Source organism: Typopeltis vanoorti, chromosome 4 (assembly GCF_054136105.1).
Source record: "Typopeltis vanoorti isolate ZY-2024b chromosome 4, IOZ_Tvanoo_1.0, whole genome shotgun sequence".
Taxonomy (NCBI): domain Eukaryota; kingdom Metazoa; phylum Arthropoda; class Arachnida; order Uropygi; family Thelyphonidae; genus Typopeltis; species Typopeltis vanoorti.
Genome location: NC_143552.1, coordinates 9,473,221 through 9,486,990, shown reverse-complemented (window position 1 = coordinate 9,486,990; position 13,770 = coordinate 9,473,221). Strand labels below are relative to the sequence as shown.

At 38.1% G+C, this 13,770-nt stretch overlaps 1 protein-coding gene across 2 annotated transcripts in view; it reads right to left on the bottom strand.

Moving 5' to 3' along the window:
• Positions 1–13,770, bottom strand: part of LOC150107094 (ankyrin repeat domain-containing protein 27-like) — a 515,355-nt gene that overhangs the window by 58,873 nt on the left and 442,712 nt on the right. The window lies entirely within an intron of this gene.

Here is a 13,770-nt window from a genome sequence, read left to right as displayed (position 1 = left end):
AACTGTCTCCTTTTCATAGACACATTAGTGACACAACTACCAAATGGTTCATTATCCTTCTCTGTATATAGAAAACCCACACTTACTGGAGGGAACTTACACAATCACATCACACATCCCAGCAGTATGGCATCCACAAAACACTTACACACTGAGACAGGGCTATTTGTTCTAATGACAGAGCTGGATACCTTCACAACAAGCCAATGGCTACTATTCCCATAAAATAAAATACTGCATACTCACACCATCAATCCTAAAACACACAAGATCACACAAAAACAATTCCATACCTTTAAGTTCAAAGTATATCTTAAAAGGCAGCTAAAGTTCTCCACAAATATAATTATCAGCTAGCTACTTTCATCCATTCTCCTAAGGATCAACACACATCCTCTTACATATCCAAGAATGTATAAATTTTCTCGTGCCTACAGGTTGGGTAACTTTGAACAGACTGGTAGACTGGTTAACATTTGCTTTGAAGAAAAAATTTACAAAATAATCTAACCTAACCTAACATGACTGCAAGTTGGGACTGGCAGCCCATGTTCTAAATATTCCTTTATGCAGGATTAAATGGACGAAGCTAACTGTACTACACAGAAGTTACAAGTCTGAGAGACTATTTTTAAAATCAGCTATGGAACTCCTGTACCCTTAACATGGCTGTATTAATTTGCCAAAGATCTCTGGGAGACAGTCATTCTAAGACCAATTAGCACCTTTATTGTTACAATCCAGATTTGTTTCTATAAGATTCTAATTCTGTGTGTGTATGTCTGTGTGTCACTACAGTTATAATTTGTGTTCTCACACCCATATTAACCATACCTTTACTCGACTTCCAGTGATGACTTCTTGTTCTGTCCCCTTCTAGCCAAGTGTTGAAACATTTCCCCTGCGTGAATCCCATAAAACTTAAAAACGTTTTTATCATAGCCCATAGTTTTTGCATATCAACAAACTTCTGTAGTCCATGGACCCTCAATCTATCCTCATTGAGAACATTCCACAGACCACTCACCATCTTGGTCACTAACCTCTGAACCCTTTCGACCACTTCCTCATCCCCAAGAAACCCAGGAGACCAGACCAGACCTAAGCCCAGTAATCCAGATGTGGATGCATCAAGGCCCTATAAAGAGCAATAATAATTTCCTTATCTCTACTTGTTAGTGTGTTACAAGTATATGGCCGCCAAGTAATCTTATGAGCTACCTTAGCTATATGTCTTCTAAACTTTAACTGTCTGTCTACCACCAACATTAAATCACACACACACACACACACACATATATATATACACACACAGTAATCTCTCAGTTAACCAACTATCAAATAACCAAACTCTCATTCTAGAAATATTTCATCCAGCATTAAGCCACAAACAAAGATGCCTAATAGAAAGTTTTTATTTTTTTATTTTGACTAGTTTCATGAAATACTTTCTTTCACTTCATCAGGAAATAACATGAATAAACTAAAAAACTTAGCTATATGTCTTCTAAACTTTAACTGTCTGTCTACCACCAACACTAAATCACACACACACACACACACACACACACACACACACACACACACACACACACACACACACACACACACACACACACACACACACACACACACGGTAATCTCTCAGTTATCCAACTATCAAATAACCAAACTCTCATTCTAGAAATATTTTATCTGGCATTTGGCTTGCATCAAGAGTCAGCATTAAGTCTGTTCCTGTTTAATATTGTGATGGAGGAGGTGAGAGAAAAGACACACCTTGGACTATGTTGTATGCAGAATCAAGAGAAGTGGCAGCCAAACTGGAAAGTTGGAGGAAAGTACTGGAAGAGAGAAGTATGAGATTGAGCAGAAGTAAGACAGAGTATATGTGTTGCAAAGTGGATGGCAACCAGGAAACAGATCTAGAGCTGGAAGGCGATGTCATCAGGAAGGTCAGTGACTGACTTTAGATACTTAGGTTCAACAATGAAAGAGGATGGCAAGGCTGAGAAGGAAATGTGATGCAAGATACAAGCAGGATGGAGGAACTGGAGAGAGATGGCTGGAGTGCTATGCGATAAGAGGGTGCCAATCAATCTAAAAGGCAAAAATCTACAGCACAGTAGTGAGACCAGCTATGACATATGCTATGGAAACTGTGGCCCTGAAGAAAAATAACATCAGCAGGATGGAGGTAATGGAGATGAGAATACTTAGGTGGATGTGCAGTGTGACCAGAAAGGGTCGTCTCAGAAATGACTATGTAAGGGGAATGGTGAAAGTTACAAACTTAGGAGCAAAGATAAAGGAGGCAAGGTTGAGATGGTTTGGTCATGCGATGAGGAAGGAGGATGTGGGAAGAAAGGTCATGCAGATGGATGCACAGGGTAGGAGGAGGAGCGGGCAGCCCAAGAAGAGATAGAGGGAGATGGTGGTGGAGGAGAACTTGAGGATGAAGAACTTGGATGTGGCTACAGCACAAGACAGGAGGTTGTAGAGGAGACTCACTACAAACAGTGACCTTACTTATGTGGGAAAAGCTGCAGAAGAAGAAGATTAAGCCACAAACAAAGATGCCAAATATAAAGTATTTTTTTTATTTCGACTAGTTTCATGAAATACTTTCTTTCACTTCATCAGGAAATAACATGAATAAACTAAAAAACTAGAAAGAAAGTAATAACAGTTAATATCTTAACATTTTAGTTTGTTATCATTAGTGAAAAATATTTGAACATGTTTAAATGGAAAGCCTGCACTCGCTATTATGCTATTATTACTATGTAAAAAAAAAAAAAAAAAAAAAATATATATATATATATATATATATATATATCAGGTAATGCCTTTTTATTCCTGTATAGGGAGTAGGCAAGGCAGTTTTAGCCCTATCTAATTTTTGGAGACTGAGTGGGCAGTTCAATCTCCACTGGCAGCCAATCAGAGATAGTTGGCCAAAGGCTATCACTAATTACCACGAGATGGCAGCACGTTTTGAGCCTACCGGCTCAAAAAGTGTTGCCATCTCGTGGTCCCTAAACCTAACACAACATTTTAATGTCTGAAATAGTGTGGGTTCTACGGTCGATTTTCTCGAGTTTACGGGACAAAAACCCGAGTTTCCTGGAGAAAAAACCTGCTTGCCCATGCCAGAGATCGACTAAAAAATTTGATGTGTTTTGGTAAAAGTTTTACTGAAATGTATCAAATGCTTCAAAAAGCATAAGGCGATGAATGCTTATCCTGTACTTAAGTTTACGAGTGGTTTAAGCGATTTCCAATTGGTCATGATATGCTTGAGGACGACGAAAATCTGGGCCATTCAAAAACTGGACTGAGCGAAGTTAGCATCCAAAAAGTGTGTGATTTCATCAAAAAAAAAAAAAAAAACTGATATCGTCAGTGAGATTGATTGAAGATGAAATGGGGATTCGAAAATCAACTGTGCACAACATTTTGACCGAGAGTTTGGGCCTTAGTAAATTGAATTCGCGATTTTTTCCCCACACATTGACCGACGACCAAAAAATGTATCGAATTGAACACTGCAAGGACATCATTAAAACCGCTTGTAAGGACTCAAACTTCCTTGAAACGATCATTACTGGTGGTGAAACGTAGTGTTTTGAGTATGAGCCTGAAACAAAGCATAAGAGTGCTGAGTGCAGACCACTAGAAGAGGGGCATCTGAAAAAAAGTCGCTTGGAGAAGTCAAAAGTAAAGACAATGCTGATTTATTTCTACGATTCCAAGGGCATTATCCACAAAGAATTCGTTCCGCCTGGCCAAACGGTCAGTGGTGAGTTTTGAAGTGATTGTTAGCGAGAATTCGTTGCGTGCGGCATGAATATCGTGATGCAGGCAGCTGGTCACTTTTGCACGATAATGCACCATCTCATTGTTCGATCATTGTGAGACAGTTTTTGAGCAAAAACCAAGTTTGTGTATTGGATCACTCGCCATATTCACCTGATTTAGCACCCTGTGACTTCTTCCTCTTTCCCCGACTTCATTTTCCAATGAAAGGAAAGAGATACGACACCATTGAAAACGTTCGAACGGCAGTAACCATGACCCTCAACAGTATTCCAAAAACTGATATAAAAAACCCATTTAACGAATTAATTGACCCTGCCAGATGCTGTATCGAAGCTGAGGGGAGTATATTGATTGAAATAAAGATTTGAATAATTATAACTGGCCTGTGTTTTATTTTCTATCAAAAGTTCGGTTTCTTTTTGGACAGAGGTTGTAACACAATGAGAGCAAGTTGAGTAATAATTATGGAGGAACTATTTGGACAAGACTGAAAGGAGGAAAGATTACACAGTGTGAAGGAAATGGAATTTATTTGCCTATTAATAGATAATTACGTTAAACACCTTGTGTGAGAGAGGCAGAGGGAACTTGAGAGTGCTGGATCTGTCATAGAATGAGAAGACCTTTAGAAAAGTAGATACGATAAGTAGCCCAGTTGTGAAGTGTCTTCATGTACAAACTTTGTTTGCTTATACTTGGACAAAGAATGAAACCAAGAATATAATTTCTTGGTATCTTTAATTTATAGTATAACCAAGTGAAAAAACTTTCAATATTTTTCTCCAATCCAGAGTATTTTAGTAATAAGGTGTGACACCTTGTTACCTGAATATACCTGTTCTTTTTAGCTGAAATTTATGGGTCAAAATGTACGACATGAGAATGAAGCTGTTACATGAAATTGCGATACACGCACTGAATAGCTAAAAACAAACCATGAATATAAACAACAAACAAACATGATGATGAATGGAATGAGTTATAGATTTAGAATAAAAAAAAAAATTACCATAATCAAATTCCTGACATATACCCTCAGGGGGGATGTACAGAATCATATGATAGTACTGCATGAACAGTTACATCATTACTAATTTCATATGAACAATATTCCTCCAGATTATCCTGTTAACTGTCAACATTCCAATATTATCAGATGCTATATTTCTGTCTTTTAAGGCACTTTTTACTGTATCAATCTGGGTCTTTTTTCCTGCCACCATAGCAAAAAACATTTGTTTAGCTAATCTTTCCTCTCCCATTCCGTTTTTTAAGTGGCCATACCACCGAAGATTAGCCTCAGCTAACACATTGATGAATGCCAACAATGTCACGTTCTTTCCTAATGTCCTCATTTTTAATATGATACTGCTCTGCTATTGATGCCATCTGTTCAGTCCTCTAATCTTTCTGAGGACTCTTAAATCTGTGGTCTGCAGACTTGTCCTGGATTTATTTAGGAGTATAACCTCATATGCGCAAAGTAAAGAGCTGAGATTAACATCTTCAATTTTGATATCAGATTTAATATCACTTTCCGTCATAATGTGATCCATATATATATATATATATACGATGAATAACAGTGAAGATGATGTACACCCTTCTTGCACACCTGACTTAACATGAAACTACCTTTCTGTACCTCCAATTCTAAATGCTGATTTACATTTCAAATAGAGATTATGCATTGCTTTGATCAAGAGTTTCATTTTTAACCTAGCTGTCAGATCCATGTTAAAATTGGTTTGAACACTGTCTTGTATACAGCTAGTTTAGTGTTTTGACTAATCTCTCTCTTATGCCATATAAATGTATTCAGTTGACTTCCTACCATACCAGCATTGCTAATTCTGCTGTCTATTTCCAAATTTAGTTTGCCATCTTCAGTAAATATTGTGCCAAAATAGCTGAAAAGTTTTACTTGTTCTACAGGATTACCATTCAGGATACAGCTGATGTTTTTAATATGTCTACCTATTTTCACCATCTTTGTCTTTTTAATGCTGATTTTCATGCCAAATTTATTACAGCAGCTATTCAATTAGGTGAAGGAATTCTGTAGACTTGGCCTGGATTTATTTAGGAGTATAACCTCATCTGCACAAAGTAAAGAGCTGAGATTAACATCTTCAATTTTGATATCAGATTTAATATTACTTTCCTTCATAATGTGATCCATATATATCATGAATAGTGGGGATAATGTATACCCTTGTTGCACACCTTACTTAACATAAAACTATCTTTCTGTACCCCCAAATTCTAACTGCTGATTTACAATTCAAATAGGGATTATGCATCTTGATATAATGTCCCATTTACACCATATAACTGGAGCACTTTGAACAACTTTCCTCTTCGCACCTTGCCATATGATATATATAATATACTTATAATATACATCATCATCATCATCATCATCAAATTCCTGCCATGTACCCTCAAGGGGTGTACAGGATATGACAGTACTACATGAAAAAATTACATCATTACTAACTTCCTATCTACAATTTTCCTCCAAATCAGTCTGTTACTTGTCAAGACTCCATCATTATCAGATCTTATATTTCTATCGTCTAAGGCACTTTGTACCGTATCAATCCACCTATATCTCGGTCTTCCTCTGGGTCGTTTTCCTGCCAACCTGGCAGAGAACACTTGTTTTGCTAATCTTTCCTCTCCCATTCTATTTAAGTGACCATACCATCTGAGATTAGCTCTGCTAATGCATTCCTGGATGCTGACAATGTCAAGTTCTTTCCTAATATCCTCATTTTTAATATGATATTGCCATTGATGCCATCTGTTCACGCCTCTAATCTTTCTCAGGACTCTCATATCGGCGGTCTCTAGTCTTTGGTCAAGTGTTTTACTTCTGACCCAGCTCTCAGATCCATAAGTTAAAATTGGTTTGAACACAGTCTTGTATACAGCTAATTTAGTGTTCCGACTAATTTCTTTCTTATTCCATATGAATTTATTCAATTGACTTCCCACGATACCAGCTTTGCTGATTCTGTTGTCTATTTCTATATTTAGTTTACCATCTTCAGTAAAAATTGTGCCTAAGTAGCTGAAATGTTTTACTTGTTCCACAGGTTCTCCATTCACAACACAGTTGACATTTTCAATGATTCTGCCTATTTTCATTGTCTTTGTCTTTTTATTGCTGACCTTCATACCATATCTATTACAACAGCTATTCAATTTAGTCAGAGAATCTTGCAGACTTGTAGCGGATTTATTTAGAAGTATAACATCATCCGCATAAAGCAAAGAGCTGACATTAACATCTCCAATTTTGATATCAGGTTTAATACCACATTCCTTCATAATGTGATCCATATAGATAATGAATAACAGAGGGGATAATGTACATCCTTGTCTCACACCAGATTTAACATTAAACCATCTTCCTGTACTTCCTTCAATTCTAACTGCTGACTCACAACTCAAATAAAGACTAAGTATTGCTTGATATAATGCCCCATTGACACCATATAACTGCAGCGTATTGAATAGCTTCTCTCTTGGCACCTTGTCATATGCCTTTTCCAAATCGACAAAACTTAAATACAGATCTTTGTTATATTCCCATGCTTTCTCGACTATTTGTCGTAAAGTGAAGATCTGATCCTGACAGCCTCTATTTGGCCTGAATCCAGCTTGTTCTTCACCAAGCTTTTCTTCCACAATTCTTCTCAACCGTTTCTCAAGTATACTTGCATAGATCTTGCCAGGAACACTCAGTAGAGAAATACCTCTGTAATTCTCACATTCAGTTTTATTTCCCTTTTTATATATGGGTACTATGAGAGCTCTACTCCAATCATCGGGAATTCTTCCCTCTGTCCAGGCTTTCTGAACTATGCAGTGCAGCCACTGTAAGACTCTTATACCACCATACTTCAGCATTTCTGGTCGAATATCATCTACTCCTGCTGCCTTTCCACATTTCAAGTCTTTGATGGCTTTTTCTACTTCAAGTATGGATATGTATTCCTGACTGCACGCCTGGTCAGTGTTTTTTATTACTGTGCTGTCATCCCTGCTTGTTTCATTTAGCAGTTTTTCAAAGTAATTACTCCATACTTCAAGGATATCTTTTTCTCCTGTTTTCATTTCACCTTTATCATCTCTAATTCCTTTTACAGCACTCTTTCCTCCATTCCTAAGCTTCTTCAACAACCTCCAGAATATTTTGCCACCTTCTTGATATTTATTTTCTATATTCTTGCCAAAGTCCTCCCATGACTTTTGTTTAGCTAGTTTTACACACTGTTTAGCTTTCTTACATTTGTCTCTGTATTCTGTAAGAGTAAAAGCTGACTTATTTGCTAGGAACTTTTGATATGCTTTCTTCTTTTCCTTCACTGCCTCTTTAACTTCCTGTGTCCACCAGGGAGTTCTGATTTTTTTATCCTTGCACACAACCTCACCACATGCCTCTCTGGCAGAATCAATCAATGTTTCCTTCAGAGTTTGCCACTGAATCTCCAAGGTTTGATTCCTGTTCTCAAACTCTTTCATTTTCTTTTCAATAATATTTCTGTATTTTAGTCTACAGTTCACATCTGAGAGCTGCTCAACTTTTATTCGCTTTAAAACTTTCTTACATGTTATTCTTTTCAATATGAAATTCAATTTTATCCTGCTCAAGACTAAATAGTGATCACTTCCAATTTCAAATCCTCTGTACACTCTGGTGTCCTGCACCAGGGAGAAAACATCACTATCAACAATAACATAGTCAATGAGACTTTTCTTATTCCTAGCCTCTTCTCTCCATGTGAATTTGTGCACATTTTTATGTTGGAACATGGTGTTAGTAATAACCAGTCCATGTCCTGAGCAGAAATCCAACAGATATTTGCCATTATTATTAGCTTTGCTCTTTTCTCCAAATTTTCCCAAAATATTTTTGTATGTCTCACAATCATTTCCTACTCTACTATTTAGATCCCCAACAAGGACCAACTTTTCCTTTTTCATTGTGTCAGTTGCTTTTTCTAAAGCCTCAAAAAATTCCTCCACTTCTACCTTAGTAGAACCTTCTGTGGGACCATAGGCACAAATAAGTCTCATTGTCCAGTTCCCCATTCTCATATTTGCCCACATTACTCTACTTGAGACTGACTGCCATTCAAGAAGATTAGCCTCGTATTTTGTGTTGAATACTATGGCTACTCCTTCTTTTCCTTGATTGTCATTGCCTGAATATAACATTTTGTATTTATTGCTCAGAAAGATCTCACCAGTTTTGGTCTTTTTTGTTTCAGTCACCCCTATTATGTCGATCTGGTACTTATCTAATTCCTCAGCTAGCTCCATTTCTTTGCCATTCAGGCTTCTTACGTTGATAGTACCGATCTTTAACTCTGGTGATGTTGAGTTGGGGTTTGTTTTCAGATTTGTTCCAGTAGCTGACTTTTCGCTGTTTGCCCTGGTTCCCTGGCGAAAACAACGGGGGCCTTGTTTAACCGGGCGACGCCCCAGCCGGCATGAAATTTTGTCATGTTGTACCATCATTTTTTATTTTCGTTTAACCAATAAGAATACAATTTGGTCGGCTAAATCCCAAATTGCCAGCCCATCCTCGTTCGTTCAGTATCAAAGTAGATACCCAACAGGGTGCACCACGAGAAGGTGAGGATTGGACATTAGGTCAGAAGCCCTGGTCGGTTCTCCGCATTCCTTTAAAGGCTATGTGGAGGTCTCCTCTCAGTTATACAGCTTTGACCCTTATATATAATATACCTTTTCTGGATCTACAAAACTTAAATTCTCAGCTATTTGTCTTAAAGATCTGATCCTGACAACCTCTGCTTGGCCTGAACCCAGCTTGTTCTTCTCCAAACTTCTCCACTATTTTTCTTAGCAGTTTTTCAAGAATACTTGCATAAATCTTACCAGGAATACTCAGAAGAGAAATTCCTCTGTAATTCTCACATGCAGCTTTATTCCTTTTTTTTTTTTTTTTAAAGATGGGGTACTATGAGAGCTCTACTACAATTATTTGGAATTCAACCCTCTGACCAGGCCATCTGAATTATGCAGTGTTGCCACTATAAAACTTTTATATCTCCATATTGAAGGAAGGAAGAGTTTTTGGCCATGATTGGCACTTCCAGATCACAAGTTATTGGTATTAGTGAATCATGGCTGACTGTAGATGATATAGCTAGTGGGATTGATGTGATGGGTATAGTGTGTTCAGGAATGACAGGGAGAATAAAATGAGGGGAGGAGTATTGTTAATGATAGCTGATGAGCTGCAGCCAAGGAGAACAGAAGTTGAATTGCAGGATAGAGAAAAGAGCACATTTGAGGCCATTTGGTGTGAGATTGTGGCTAGCAGAACTAAATATACAATTGGGTGCTGCTATAGACCAGGTGATGGAAAAGATGGTGGTGACAGTATGCACAAGCAAATAGAAGAAATGAGTGGAAGGAGGGTAATTATTATGGGAGATTTCAACTATGGTCGCATTGATTGGAGTGAGGAGAGGACACATGGGAGGAAGGAACTGGATTTTATGCGGTTATTAAGGGATAACTATCTGCGACAGCATGTAATGGAAAATACTAGGGGTTAGAGAGTGCTTGACCTAGTAATAACATCTGAGGATTTGGCTGTAACAAATATGACAACATTGCCACCAATCGGTGAGAGTGATCATACGGTCTTAACTTGGGAGGTGGCTAAAGGTGTGGAATTTTCAATTAAGACAGGGTACATGTGGAATTATCGGGTTGGAAAGTATGACAAGCTTAGGAGTTTGATTGGTTCAGTGCCATGGCATGTACAACTGCAAGGACTAAAAGTTGATAGTGTATGGGAGTCAGTTAAGAAGTGTTTGCATGAAGCAATGGCTGACTGTATACCTAGAGTCCGAATAATAAATCAAGTAGAAGTTAAATGGATGAATAACACCATTAAGCTTGAGCTGCAAAAAAAGAAACAACCATGGAGGGAATTTAAGGAGAAAGGTGACCGGCAGGCACATGAACGGTATAAAGTGCAGGCCAGAAAGGTAACGAGTGTGGTAAGAAAAGCAACAATGGATTACAAAAGAACATTGGCCATGCAGGCTAAAGAGAATCCTAAACAGTTTTTTAGATATGTAGCAGGTAAAAGGAAAAATGTACATGGCAGAATGATGTTAAAGAATGCCGATGGTAGGGAGGTAACTGAATCAGTTGATATAGTTGAGTTACTGAGTGAGCACTTTGCAAGTATATATCATCCAGGTGGTGACATTGCAGAACGAATAAACCAGTAGATTATACTGGAATTGTGGTGAATGAAGTGGACATGAGTAGTCTATTGCATAACCTCGATGTCAATACATCCGTGGGATTGGATGGTATACCAGATCGTGTCGTATGAGAAGCAGCTAAAGAATTGTCAGTACCCTTGACCATTTTGTTTAATTTGAGTCACGGGTCTGGGTTATTCCCAAGGGGGTGGAAAGAGGGGAAAATAGTTCCACTGCATAGGGGTGGTTCCAAGACTGCTGTTGTAAATTACCGACCGATTACCATATCAGGAATCATTGTCAAGGTTTGAGAGAAATTAGTCAAGAAAAGAATACAGGATTGGATAGATGAAAATGGGATACTGCATGGGAGACAACATGGTTTTGTGAAGGGTAGATCATGCCTCAGTAACTTGCTCACGTTTTATAACACAGTGACGGCTGAACTGGATAGGGGTAAAGGGTTTACAGTGATACTACTGGACCTTGCCAAGGCCTTTGACAGGATACCACATGGAACCCTAATCAGTAAACTGGAGCAGATGGGGATAGATATAGGGTTGGTGAGATGGATAGGAGGGTGGTTGAAGGAGAGATACCAGAGAGTGGTTTATTCAGGATTGGAGTATAAAAAACGCTTGTATCTAGTGGTGTGCCCCAGGGCTCTGTTCTTCTACCACTGCTTTTCAATTTGTTCATCAATGATATAGGTAAGGATTCGAGAGGAAGTGTTCACTTGTTTGCTGATGATGCAAAGTTGGGTAGAGCAATTGTGAGTGCACAGGATGTCAAAATTTTACAGGATGATTTGGATAGTTTGGAGGACTGGGCTAGGAAAAATGAATGTTAATTTAATGTGGCAAAGTGTAAGGTTATGCACTTTGGGGTGAAAAGAATAGCAGCAGTATATCGCATTGGTGGAACCGTACTCCAGGAGATTGATGAGGCCAGGGATTTGGGAGTGTTGGTGGATAGGGAATTGAAGTTTAGGGGGGCACATTGCAAAAGTGACTAAATCAGCTCATCAAATCACTTGGCTTCTGAAAAATACTTTAACATGCAGAGACAAACAAGTTGTTGTTCCTCTGTATTGAGCCTTGATAAGACACCATCTGGACTACTGTGCCCAGTTATGGGCACCAGGGTTTTTTCGTGATGGGGAGGAAGTGGAGAGGATCCAGGGATGAGTGACCAAGATGATAGCAGGTATGTGGAATGAACCTTATGAGAATAGGTTGAAGATTTGTGGGTTGCAGAGATTGGACGATAGGCGAAGGAGGGGTAATATGATTGAGACATTCAAATTACTGAAGGGTTTCTATAAGATTGATCCAGAAGATAATTTTGAAAATATGACTGGTGGTGGGAAGACTAGGGGCCATGCATGGAAGCTGGGCAAGAGCATGTTTGAGAAGGGTGTTAGAGCTAGGTTTTTTACTTGGAGAGTGGTGAATGAGTGGAATAAGCTTCCAGAGTCTGTTGTGGGTGCTACGACCATGAATGAGTTCAAGGCAAGGTATGATAGATACTGTGCCAATGTCGAATAGTTGTTCTTGACATGATGTTAGGGCCTCCCTCGATGAGTCTGTCGACTCCTTAGAGTTGCCCGGAACTATAATAATAATAATATTTCAGCATTTCTGGTTGAAATACATTTACTCCAGCTGCCCTTCCACATTTCAAGTGTGTAATAGTATTTTCTACTTCAAGTAGAGATATATATTCCAGATAGCATTCTTGTTGAAAGTTTTCTACCATTATGCTATTGCTGCTCGTTTCATTTAGGACTCTTTCAAAGTAATTACTCCATACATTAAGAATATCTTTATCTTCAGTTTTCATGTCCCCTTTATCATCTCTATCTCTAATTCCTTTTACAGTACAGTCATACTCCTACTTATGTGAATCTGGAGTTATGTGGTTTCTTATATGTACGTATTCCCATCCCGTTCACGCCTCACCACTAGTCGTATCTTTCAGGTGCTGGCCGTCTTCGCCAGTGTCGCACATGCTGTGAACAAGCACTGACGTGTTTCGTGCAGTCTCCATTCATACACAATTTTTATAGTCTACAAACCTTGCGATTGTTTAATGTTATGTTCTTGATAAAAATTTTATCACATAAAAAATAATAATGTCATCCAAAAGAAGCAAGTCCGATTCTTCTACTGCTAGCAAGAAAAGAAAAACATTGACTATGGAAACAAAACTCAACATTATTAAGGATTTTGAAGGGAGAATGAAAATTTGTGAGCTAGTAAAGAAGTTCCATCTACAGGAATCCACAGTAAGAACAATCATAAAAGAAAGGTTTACAGATTTTGGAGGACATAGATTCTAACGAGGAACAAATTGTAGCTACAAGGCAAGGAATAAAAAAAGCATTAGCTTGCTATGAAGAAATTTTGCGTGACAAGAAAAAGACATTATGCTGTCAGACAAATCTATTAGATTTTATGAAACTATCGACATTGAAATAACTTTCTTTTTTTATGTACGAAAAACTACAATTATGATTATATTTCTTAAAAAATATAGGTGTTTTTGTAAACCTTTGGTCCCAATTGTATGTTTGTATGTATAAATTACGTGCAAAATTATACCCCAAGTTACGCGAATTCGACTTACGCACTTTTTGTTGGTCCAACCTACAGTGTAACTTCGGGGTTTTACTGTATTCTTTCCT